The 12724-nt window shown below is 43.5% G+C and overlaps 1 pseudogene; it reads left to right on the top strand.

Annotated features, from left to right (window-relative positions):
* LOC112069330 (electrogenic sodium bicarbonate cotransporter 1-like) overlaps positions 1–12724 on the top strand; it is a 129200-nt pseudogene that overhangs the window by 114171 nt on the left and 2305 nt on the right.

The following is a 12724-nucleotide window of genomic DNA, read 5'->3' as shown; positions in this document are numbered from 1 at the left end:
GATCAGCTTTAGAATCAACTAACATTCTAGATCCACATTAGATTCTACTAACATTCTAGATCCACATTAGATTCTACTAACATTCTCGATCAGCTTTAGAATCAACTAACATTCTAGATCAGCATTTGATTCTACCAATGTTCCAGATCAGCATGAAAGGGATTGTTCACCCAAATTACAAAATGGCGTCTTTGCCCTGTAAGCAGTGTATGGACAAAGTATGACAGAAATCTGTGATTTAGTTTAGTTTCCACGTGCTAACGTTTTAGCATTGGCATGAATCCAATTCATGTCATGGGACCGATATTAGCATTTTTCGCACATGTCCAAATCATCTGACATGATTGTGCAGGTCAACAAAGTCGCTTATAGATGATTCGAACATGATGAGCAGATTATTTGTATATATGTCCCATGACTTGAATGGGATTCATGTCACAAATGCTAAAATGTTAGCATGTGGAAACAGTGCCAGGGGAACTGAACAAAAGCATGGATTGCTGTCATACCTTGTCTATMGACTGCTTACATGGTAAGGAAACAAATGTGTCATTTTCTCATTTGGGTGAACTATCCCTTTAAGTTCTRACAATGTTCCACACTGAACAATAATATAAGCTTAACATGTAAAGTGTTGGTCCTATGTTTCATGAGCTGCAATAAAAGATCCCAGACATTTTACATACGCACACATTTGTTAACGTCCCTGTTAGTGAGCAGTTCTCCTTTGCCAAGRTAATCCATCCACCTGACAGGTTGTGGCATATCAAGAATCTGATTAAACAGCATGATCATTACACAGGTGCATCTTGTGCAGGGGACAATAAAAGGCCATTCTAAAATGTGAAGTTTTGTCACAAAACACAATGCCACAAGTTTTGATGCAATTGGCATGCTGACTGCAGGAATGTCCMCCAGAGCTGTTGAAGAATTGTATGATCATTTCTCTACCATAAGCCGCCTCCAACATTGTTTTAGAAAATGTGGCACTATGTCCAAACGGCCTCACAACTGCAGACAACGTGTATGCCGTTGTGTGGGCGAGTGGTTTGCTGATGTCAACGTTGTGAACAGAGTGCCCCATGGTGGCAGTGGGGTTATGATATGGGCAGGCATAAGCAACGAACAACGAACACAATTGCATTTTATCAACGGCAATTTGAATGCACAGAGATACTGTGACGAGATCCTGTGACGAGGCCCATTGTCGTGCCATTCATCCTCCGCCATCACCTCATGTTTCAGCATGATAATGCACAGCCCAATGTCGCAAGGATCTGTACAAAATTCCTGGAAGCTGAACATGTCCCAGTTTTTCCATGGCCTGCATACTCACCAAACGTGTCACCCATTGAGCATGTGTGGGATGCTCTGTATGACAGCGTGTTCCAGTTTCCACCAATATCCAGCAACTTTGCACAGCCATTGAAGAGGAGTGGGACAACATTCCACAGGCCACAATCACCAACCCGATCAACTCTATGTGAAGGAGATGTGTCGTGTGTTTCTGATCCCCTAACTCGTTTGGAAGGTTTCTGTGACCAACCGTCAGTCGTGAAATCCATAGATTAGGACCTAATGAATTCATCTCAAATGACTGATTTCCTTAAATTAACTGTAACTCAGTAAAATCTTTGAAAATGTTGCATGTTGTTTTTATATTTTTGTTCAGTATAGATTAACGGTAGATTCTACCAACATTCTAGATCAGTGTTAGGTTCTACCACCGTTCTAGATGGTCAGCTTTCTCTTGGGTTTAATCCTTTTCTCTTATGTCTTACTGTGTTCTGTTGTTCAGCTGAGTTAGACTGTAGCATCACAGCACCAGAGAAACACAGTTAGACTGTAGCATCACAGCACCAGAGAAACACAGTTAGACTGTAGCATTCACAAGCACAAAGAAAACACCAGTTAGACTGTAGCATCACAGAGCACCAAGAGAAACACAGTTAGACTGTAGCATCACACAGGAACACACAGCAAACACAGGGAGAACACAGGTTAGACTGTAGCATCAAAGCACCAGAGAAACACAGATGTAATCATCACATCACGGACCAGAGAAACAACAGACTGTTCATCACAGGACCAGAGAAAACCAGCTAGACTGTTTCAATCACAGGACCAGGACACACACAGTAGAAAAAACTGTGCATCACAGGACCAGAGAAACAAGTTAGTGTGTATCATCACAGGACCAGAGAAACACAGTTAGTGTTCATCACAGGACAGTGAAACACAGTTAGACTGTAGCACATCACAGGACCAGAGAAACACAGTTAGTGTATCCTCACAGGACCAGTGAAACACAGTTAGACTGTAGCATCACAGGACAGAGAACACAGTTAGTGTGTATTATACAGGACCAGAGAAATGCAGCAGCGCAGCAGAGAACTGTCAACTTGGAATTCAGTCAGATTGAAATGGAACCACAGAATCACATGTTGCCTGATTGTTCACAACACACCCGAGCAGGAAATGACGGACGTCATGTCTTTAAAATGTCTCTCCTGAATGCTATTTCTCTAGAGGCCAGACTACTCTAAAATGAGAATGTTGCTATGTCACTACAGTCAGGTTATCTGTTTATGTCCTCGTCGAGAGTATCTGTTGCTATGTCCCTACAGGTCCAGGTATTGTTGCTATGTCCTACAGGCAGAGTATCTGTTGCTATGTCCCTACAGGTAGAGTATTGTTGTCTGCTTATGTCCCCTAACAGTCAGAGTAATCTGTTGCTATGTCCCTAGATAGTCAGAGTATCTGTTGCTATGCTCCTCACAAGGGAGTCAGAGTATCTGTTGCTATGTCCCCTACAGTCAGAGTATCTGTTGCTATGTCCCCTACAGTCAGAGTATCTGTTGCTATGTCCCCTACAGTCGGAGTATCTGTTGCTATGTCCCCTACAGTATGATTATATGTTACTATGGCCCATACAGTCAGATCATCTGTTGCTATGTACAGTCAAAGTATATGTTGCTATGTGCAGTTAGACTATGTTACTCTGTCCCCTACGGTCACTATCTGTTGCTATGTCCCCCACAGTCTGACTTCCCCTACACTGAGAATGTCCCCAGCATTAAGATCCCCATGGACATGATGGAGCAGGAACCTTTCTTAGGTGATAAAGCATCCGACAGTGAGTAGAGCTGTCCTGTCTGACCGACCGACGGATGGAACAACCCCCTCTTCCTCCTTCACTCCTACTCTGCTCTGCAGTTTCTCTCTCTCTGCCTTCAGTTTTTAGTGGGGGAGGTGTCCGTCTGTCACTTCCTGATTCTCTCTGCATGACTCTAAGTCTCTTTCTCTCTCTCTCTCTCTCTCTCTCTCTCTCTCTCTGTTGTCTCCCATCTCCCTCTCTTTTTCTCACTCTCTCTCTCCCGCTCTCTCAATTCAATTCAATTTAAATTTAAAGGGCTTTATTGGCATGGGAAACTTGTGTATATATTGTCAAAGCAAGTGAAATAGATAATAAACAAAAGTGAAATATACAATAAAAAATTTACAGTAAACATTACACAAAAGTTCCAAAAGAATGAAGACATTTCAAATGTCATTATGTCTATATACAGTGTTGTAATGATGTGTAAATAGTTAAAGTACAAAAGAGAAAATCTATAAACATAAATATGAGTTGTAATTACAGTGGTGTTTGTTCTTCACTGGTTGCCCTTTTCTTGTGGCAACAGGTCACAAATCTTGCTGCTGGGATTGCACACTGTGGTATTTCACCCAATAAATATGGGAGATCATCAAAAATAGATTCTTTGTGGGTCTTTCTAATCTCAGGGAAATATGTGTCTCTAATATGGTCATACATCTCGCAGGAGGTTAGGAAGTGCAGCTCAGTTTCTACCTGATTTTGTGGGCAGTGTGCACATAGCATGTCTTCTCTTGAGAGTCAGGTCTGCCTACGGCGGCCTTTCTCAATAGCAAGGCTATGCTCACTGAGTCTGTACATAGTCAAAGCTTTCCTTAATTTTTGGTCAGTCATAGTGGTCAGGTATTCTGCCACTGTGTACTCTCTGTTTGGGGCCAAATAGCATTCTAGTTTGCTCTGTTTTTTTGTTAATTCTTTCCAATGCGTCAAGTAATTATCTTTTTGTTTTCTAATGATTCGGTTGGGTCTAATTGTGTTGCTGTCCTGGGGCTCTGTGGGGTCTGTTTGTGTTTGTGAACAGAACCCCAGGACAGCTTGCTTAGGGGACTCTTCTCCAGGTTCATCTCTCTGTAGGTGATGGGTTTGTTATGGAAGGTTTGGGAATTGCTTCCTTTTAGGTGGTTGTAGAATTTAATGGCTCTTTTCTGGATTTTGATAATTAGTGGGTATCGGCCTAATTCTGCTCTTCGTGCATTATTTCGTGTTTTACGTTTTACACCGAGGATATTTTTGCAGAATGCCTTCATTTGGTGTTTGTCCAATTTTGTGAATTCTTGGTTGGTGAGCAGACCTCACCAACTATAAAGGGCAATGGGTTCTATAACTGATTCAAGTATTTTTAGCCAGATCCCAATTGGAATGTCGAATGATATGTTCCTTTTGATGGCATAGAAGGCCCTTCTTGATTGGGGACAGAAGCACCAGATCATCAGCAAACAGTAGACATTTTACTTTGATTTCTAGTCAGGTGAGGCCAGGTGCTGCAGACTGTTCTAGTGCCCTTGCCAATTCATTGATTTATACAGTATGTTGAAGAGGGTGGGGCTCAAGCTACACACTGTGAGGCACGCAATAGATATTTTTCTTTATTTTTACTCTTTTCTGCATTGTAGAATAATAGTGAAGACATCACAACTATAAAATAACACCTGCCTTCCGCGTGTCCCGTATTCTGTAGTACAGACATGGCCTGCTCTCCCTTATGTAAGGAATTAGGCACTTTCTCATGTTTACTATAATATGTATTGTAGACTGCACAGTAGCCTAATAAACAAATAAACACATTTCGTTAACCTCACTAGGGTATGTGGGACGGTACCGTCCCACCTCGTCAACAGCCAGTGAAACTGCAGGGCGCCAAATTTAAAACAACAGAAATACCATAAWTTAAATTCCTCAAACATACAAGTATTTTACACCATTTTAAAGATACACTTGTTGTAAATCCAGCCAAAGTGTCCGATTTSAAATAGGCTTTACGACGAAAGCACACCAAACGATTATGTTAGGTCAGAGCCAAGTCACAGAAAAAGACAGCCATTTCTCCAGCCAAAGAGAGGAATAACAAAAAGCAGAAATAGAGATAAAATTAATCACTAACCTTTGATCTTCATCAGATGACACTCATAGGACTTCATGTTACACAATACATGCATGTTTTGTTCGGTAAAGTTCATATTTATATAAAAAAATCTGAGTTTAGGCGGAACGCTACTGTCTCACTTGGCAAAAAGCCAGAGAAAATGCAGAGCGCCAAATTCAAATTAATTACTATAAAAATTACTATTAAAATCAAAATTTCATTAAATCACACATGAAAGATACCAAATTAAAGCTACACTGGTTGTGAATCCAGCCAACATGTCAGAATTCAAATAGGCTTTTCGGCGAAAGCAAACGATGCTATTATCTGAGGATAGCACTATTGTAAACAAAGAGAGAGAAGCATATTTCAACCCTGCAGGCACGACACAAAACGCAGAAATAAAAAATATAATTCATGCCTTACCTTTGACGAGCTTCTGTTGTTGGCACTCCATTACATCCCATAAACATCACAAATGGTCCTTTTGTTCGATTAATTCTGTCGATATATATCCAAAATGTCCATTTATTTGGCGCGTTTAATCCAGAAAAACACCGGTTCCAACTTGTGAAACGTGACTACAAAATATCTCAAAGGTTAGCTGTAAACTTYGCCAAAAAATGTCAAACTACTTTTATAATACAACTTTAGGTATTTTTTTACGTAAATAATCGATAAAATTGAAGACGGGATGATCTGCGTTCAATACAGGATTAAAACCAACTGTAGCTAGCTTTCTGGTCACGCGCTTCTAACAAACAGGACACTTCGAGTGACCCTCATTCAAGATGGCCGTACTTCTTCATTACACAAAGGAATAACCTCAACCAATTTCTAAAGACTGTTGACACCCAGTGGAAGTGGTAGGAATTGCAAGAAGGTCCCTTAGAAATCTGGTTTCCCAATGAAACCTTATTGAAAAGAGAGTGACCTCAAAAAAAAAATGGAATGGTTTGTCCTCGGGGTTTCGCCTGCTAAATAAGTTATGTTATACTCACAGACATGATTCAAACAGTTTTAGAAACTTCAGAGTGTTTTCTATCCAAATCTACTAATAATATGCGTATCTTATTTTCTGGGGATGAGTAGCTGGCAGTTTAATTTGGGCATGCTTTTCATCCAAAATTCCGAATGCTGCCCCCTACCCAAGAGAAGTTAATAAAATAATGATAAATAAATACTTTTTCAAAATGCAGATGTTGATTTAGTTATGGATCCATAACGAATTACTATGGGAATACATATCACTGATTTACAGAAATATTGGAACAAAGTTGTCTAATGAAGGAAAACAATGTAGAATCCTCCAATCCTGTAGCCTACTCCCGACCGTCACGTTGTACAACCCTGTAGCCTTCTCCCGACCGTCACGTCCTCCAACCCTGTAGCCTACTCCCGACCGTCACGTTGTACAGCGCCATATTTTCCGTTCTATCCTAACGGAAATCCTGAGGATTTAGTTTTTTCATTTTTCTCTGAATAGAAACATCATAATATTAATCAAATTAATTAAACCAAATTTCTTAAAATCAATCCCATATACTATGTTATTACAAAAAAGGTTTTAAACTCTCTAGTAATGCCTATACGGAAAACTATGAAATGCCTCTCAAAGATGCCCTCTGGTGGTCCAACTAGCAGTAACTTGCAGTAACAGAAAAAAATGGCTGACAATTATATGACATGCCACAGAATGCTGCAGCAGCACGCAAGGTGTGCCGCAGTGTGACACAACTTTTAAAGAAGGAACCACTGTAGATATGTGGTACTAGAGTAGTGGCCTAAGGGCACACACTTAAAGTGTTGTGAAATCTCTTGCGAAATGTAATGTTTTTATTTATTTATATCTGCCTTCATTTTGTTGAACCCCAGGAAGAGTAGCTGCTGCCCTGGCAGGAACTAATGGAGAACCTTAATAAATACAAAAATACAATTATATTGCCCGCTAATGTTCAGTCCCTGGACAATAAAGTACACCAGTTGAGGGTCATGCCTCTCTCCAGATATTCTGTTCCAGGGGTTCTCTGTCCATCCCAGGAACAAAGAAAGGTGGAAGTGTGTGTTTCATGATTACCTACTCATGGTGTGATTGGTACAGGACCTCAAGTCCTTTTGTTCTCCCAATCTGGAATACCTCACCATCAAAATGGAGACAGCAGAGAACTATCTTTGGTCATCATGGCCGTATATATTCCCGCTCAATCCGACACTGCGACGGATCTCAAGGAACTGCACTAGACTTCGTGCAAAATGGAAACTTCAAATCCTGAGGCCGCATTTATTTTAGCTGGGGTAAAGGAAATCTGAGGAAAACGCTACCGAAGTGTGTGCTACTCGCTCATCATGATATCTTGACGATTGCTACTTCCTCTTCCGGAATGGCTACAAGGCCCTCCACCACCGTCCCTTCGGCAAATCTGATCATTCCTCCATTATGCTCCCCCCCTCTTATAGTCAGAAACTTCCTCTAAGAATAGTATTTACGTATACACTGACTCAGTGACTGGTTTCATCAGGAAGTGCACAGAGGATGTTCCCACTGTGATGATTAGATCTTATCCAAACCAAACACCTTGGATAGATGACATAATTTGCGCAAACCTGAAAGCACCAACCACCGCAGCTAACCACGGCAAGGTGACTGGGAACTTGGACGAGTACAAACAGTCCCACTATGCCCTCCGTAAACAGGCAAAACGACAGTACCGGGACAAAGTGACGTCGAAATTCAATTGCTCAGAGAGTAGACGTATGTGGCAGGGACTCCAGACAATCACAGATTATAAAGGGGGAACCAGCCATGCCTTGCTCATGGTCAAGCTAAACACCTTGTTCGTGGAAAACACAATCCCAACAGATCCACGGAGGATGCAATCGCCATTGCACTGCACACTGCCCTATTCCACATGGACAAGTGGACTATCTATGTGAGAATGCCCTCCAAGCTCATCACTAAGCTCCTGGGTCTGAACCCTACCCTGTGCAACGGGGTCCTGGACTTCCTGACGGGCCTACCCCACTACTGACCCTCAACATGGGGGCCCCACAGGGGTGCATGCTCAGCCCCCTCCTGTACTCCCTGTTCACCCATGAATACATGGCCATGCATGTCTCCAACTGAATCATCAAGTTTGCAGATAACACAACAGTGGTAGTTCTGATTACCAACAATGACAAGACAGCCTACAGGAAGGAGGTGAGGGCCCTGGTGGAGTGGTTCCAGGAAAATAACCTCTCCCTCAACATCAACAAAACATAGGAGCAGATCGTGRACTTCAGGAGACAGCAGAGAACACACCCCCAACCACATCGACTGGGCCGAGGAGAGGGTGAAAAGCTTGATGCTCCTCAGCATGCTGACAACCTGAAAGGGTCCATCCACATTCACCTTCTTGGTGAAGAAGGTATAACGGCTCTTCTTTAACCTCAGGAGGCTAAAAGAAATGTGTCTTGGCCCCGAAGACTCTCACAAACTTCTACAAATCCACCATTGAGAGCATCCTGTCGGGCTGTATCACCGCCTGGTACGGAAATTTCACCGCCCTCTCCAGGCTCTCCAGAGGGTGGTTCAGTCAGCCCAAAACATCACCTTGGGCACACTGCTTGCCCTCCAGGACATCTACAGCACCCGATGTCACAGGAAGGCCAAGAAGATCATCAAGAACCTCAGTCACCCGAGCCACTGCCTGTTCACCCCGCTACCATCTAGAAGAAGAAGACCGAGTACAGGTCCATCAAAGACTAAGAGAYTAAAAAACAGCTTCTATCTCAAGGYCATCACACTGTTAAATAGTCACAACTAGCTGGCCTCCAACTAGTACCCTGCCCTGAACGTAGTCACTGTTGCTAGCTGGCTACCACMCGGTTCTCTACCCTGCACCTTAGAGACTGCTGGCCTATGTACATAGTCATTGAACACTGGTCACTTTAATAATGTTTACATACTGTTTAACACACTTTATTAAAGTGCATTCGGTAAGTATTCAGACCCCATAACTTTTTCCACATTTTGTTATGTTACAGCCTTATTCTAAAATGGATTAAATCGTTTTTCCCCCTCATCAATCTACACACAATACGCAATAATGACAATGTGTTTTTTCTAAAAACAGGTTTTTAGAAAAAATTGCAAATTTATTACGGTGGTGCCAGGTTTCCTCCAGACGTGGGTGTGTGTACGAGGGGGGGAGTTGTCAGGATGGCTGGGGGGCTGATGATGGTGGTGACAGGATGGAGAGTCTGCTGAGTTGGTGGATCCTGCCTTGTCTGTCCTGCTGTGGTGTTAACATGGGCTGTTCTGTTGGCTTCACGCTCCCCGTAGCCGATGTAAGCARGACCTTTAAACAGGTCAACATTCACAAGGCCACAGGGCCAGATGGATTACCAGGACGTGTAGTCTGAGCATGCGCTGACCAACTGGCAAGTGTCTTCACTGACATTTTCAACCTCTCCCTGGCCGAGTCTGTAATACCTACATGTTTCAAGCAGACCACCATTATTCCTGTGCCCAAGAAAGCGAAGGTAACCTGCCTAAATTACTACCTCCCCGTAGCACTCATGTCAGTAACCATGAAGTGCTTTGAAAGGCTGGTCATGGCTCACATCAACACCATTATCCCGGAAACTCTAGACCCACTTAAACTCCAAATACTGCCCAACAGATCCACAGATGACACAATCTCAATCGCACTCCACACTGCCCTTTCCCACCTGGACAAAAGGAACACCTATGTGAGAATGCTGTTCATTGACAACAGCTTCAACACCATAATGCCCACGAAGCTCATCACTAAGCTAAGGACCCTGGGACTAAACACTTCCCTCTGCAACTGGATCCTGGACTTCCTGACGGGCCGCCCCCTGGTGGTAAGGGTAGGCAACACCACATCTGCCACACTGATCCTCAACACTGGGGCCCCTCAGGGGTGTGTTTAGTCCCCTCCTGTACTCCCTGTTCACCCACGACTGAATGGCCAAACACGGCTCCAACATCATCATTAGGTTTGCTGACGACACAACAGTGGTAGACCTGATCACCAACAACGATAAGACAGCCTATTGGGAGGAGGTCAGAGACCTGGCAGTGTGGTGCCAGGACCACAACCTCTCCCTCAACGTGAGCAAGACAACGGAGGTGATCGTGGACTACTGGAAAAGGAGGGCCGAACACGCCCCCATTCACATTGAGGGGGGTGTAGTGGAGTGAGTTTCAAGGTCCTTGGTGTCCATATCACCAACAAATTAACATGGTCCAACACACCAAGATAGTCGTGAAGAGGGCACGACAAAGCCTATTCCCCCTCAGGAAACTAAAAAGATTTGGCATGGGTCCTGAGATCCTCAAAAGGTTCTGCAGCTGCAACATGGAGAGAATCCTGACTGGTTGCACCACTGCCTGGTACGGCAACTGCCTGGCATTATAACTTAGGCACTACAGAGGCACTCTCACTCTGTCCCTCTCTCTCTCACTCCTCTCTCTCTCATCCTTCTCTCACTCTGTCCCTCCTCTCTTTCACTCTGTCCCTCTCTCTCTCACTCACTCCTCTCTCTCTCTCACTCTGTCCCTCATCTCTCTCACTCTGTCCCTCTCTCTCTCACTCACCCCCTGCTCTCTCTCTCATGCTAGTCCTCCGCGGTCTCTTAACTTAAGTTAATCAGTGTTTGATCTTTACTTCTCTCTGTCTGGTCACCTGACCCTGTTCACTTCTAATCATTCAACTGAAGCACCATCACATGTGCCTGTAAGGTGCTTCAGATGTTTTCAAAGGCTTTGGGATACTCCCACCTTTTCTTCCTGCTTGGTCTAATACACTGTTAAAAAGCTGACATATTGGTGATTCTGGGGTGTTGTGCATAGAGAACCTTCCATGTTGATAAGCCGACCTCCTTCAAACAAACCATATTTGATGTTTGGCAATGCTGGAACACCGGCCAGGAATCAATCAAAGGCACATTGTCGACAAGAGCACCTCATTTTACTTTTGAAGGTCATTTATTCTGGAACCGAGATCTGCAGTGTTCACTGTGAATTCGATCTGTGAATTGGATCTGTGAATTGGATCTGTGAATCCGATGGAGAACGTAGGGTACATTGCACATGAAAGGTGCATCAAGGCAGTGGGCCTCTGATTGAATCCCGGCCATCCTCTTGAAATGCACTTTTCAGCATGTTCATAACATCACTGTGGTAGCAACAGATTAGCACATATCATCAGCAATACCTTTGTTGCATTACTAAACTCAAAGCATGCATTACTACAAAAATGCACTCTTCACTGTGATAATGTTGATTTCAACAAAAATAATCCCAGAAGAAATAGTCAAACTCTGCTTTGTCAGTTTACTAGTAGTGATGTGAAGCCAGGTGTGATGTAATGACTGATATGGGATGATGGCTTAATGTCTGTCTGTCTGTCTGTCTGTCTGTCTGTCTGTCTGTCTGTCTGTCTGTCCTCCCCAGGAGATAAATCCTCATCATTCCTGGATCGACACTCATCGTGCTGAGCAGCTGCTCTTCTACCAGGCCAACTGTCAGTCAAGGTGATACCTCATTTACCAGATGCATGGGTTGTTGTGTGTGTGTTGTTTGTGGGTTGTGTGTGGTGTGGGTTGTGTGTGTGTGTGTGTGCTAGGTGTTGTGTGGTTGGTGTGCTGGGCTGTGACTGTTGTTGTGTGGTGTGTGTGGGGGTTTGTGGATGGTGGTATGCTGAGGTCACATTTAGGGACACACTAGACTTGGATACAGACTCACATCATTGTATCTGTCACCACTTATAAGGCATCTATGAGAGCAATGGCAAAACAAACTGAAAGGTTGGTGATTTACTCCCCCTGGAGGGTATGTCTGAACAGGTATAAAGACAAAGTTGGTGATTTACTGCCCCCTGGTGTGTTCTGAACAGGTATAAAGACAAGGTTGTTTTACTTGCCCCTGGAGGTTGTCTGAACAGGTATAAAGACAAGGTTGTGATTTACTTCCCCCTGGGTGTTGTTGAACAGGATAAAGACAAGTGTGATTTACTGCCCCCGGAGGTGTTGTCGAACAGGTATAAAGACAAGGTTGTGATTTACTGCCCCTGGAGGTGTTCTCTAACAGGATAAAGACAAGGTTTGTGATATTGCCCCTGGGGGTGTTGTCTGAACAGGTATAAAGACAAGGTTGGTGATTTACTGCCCCCTGGAGGGTGTTGTCTGAACAGGTATAAAGACAAAGGTTGGTGATTTACTGCCCTGGAGTGGTCCTGAACAGGTATAAAGACAAGGTTGGTGATTTACTGCCCCCTGGAGGGTGTTTCTGAACAGGTATAAAGACAAGGTTGTGATTTACTGCCCCCTGGAGGTGTTGTCTAACAGTATAAAGACAAGGTTGTGATTTACTGCCCCCTGGAGGGTGTCTGAACAGTATAAACAAGGTTGGTATTTATTGCCCCCTGGAGGGTGTTGTCTGAACAGGTATAAAGAAAGGCTTGTGAATCTCTCTC

Source organism: Salvelinus sp. IW2-2015, unplaced genomic scaffold (assembly GCF_002910315.2).
Source record: "Salvelinus sp. IW2-2015 unplaced genomic scaffold, ASM291031v2 Un_scaffold988, whole genome shotgun sequence".
Classification (NCBI taxonomy): domain Eukaryota; kingdom Metazoa; phylum Chordata; class Actinopteri; order Salmoniformes; family Salmonidae; genus Salvelinus; species Salvelinus sp. IW2-2015.
Note: the sequence above shows the minus strand (reverse complement) of the source record. Positions and strands in the feature narration are given on the sequence as shown.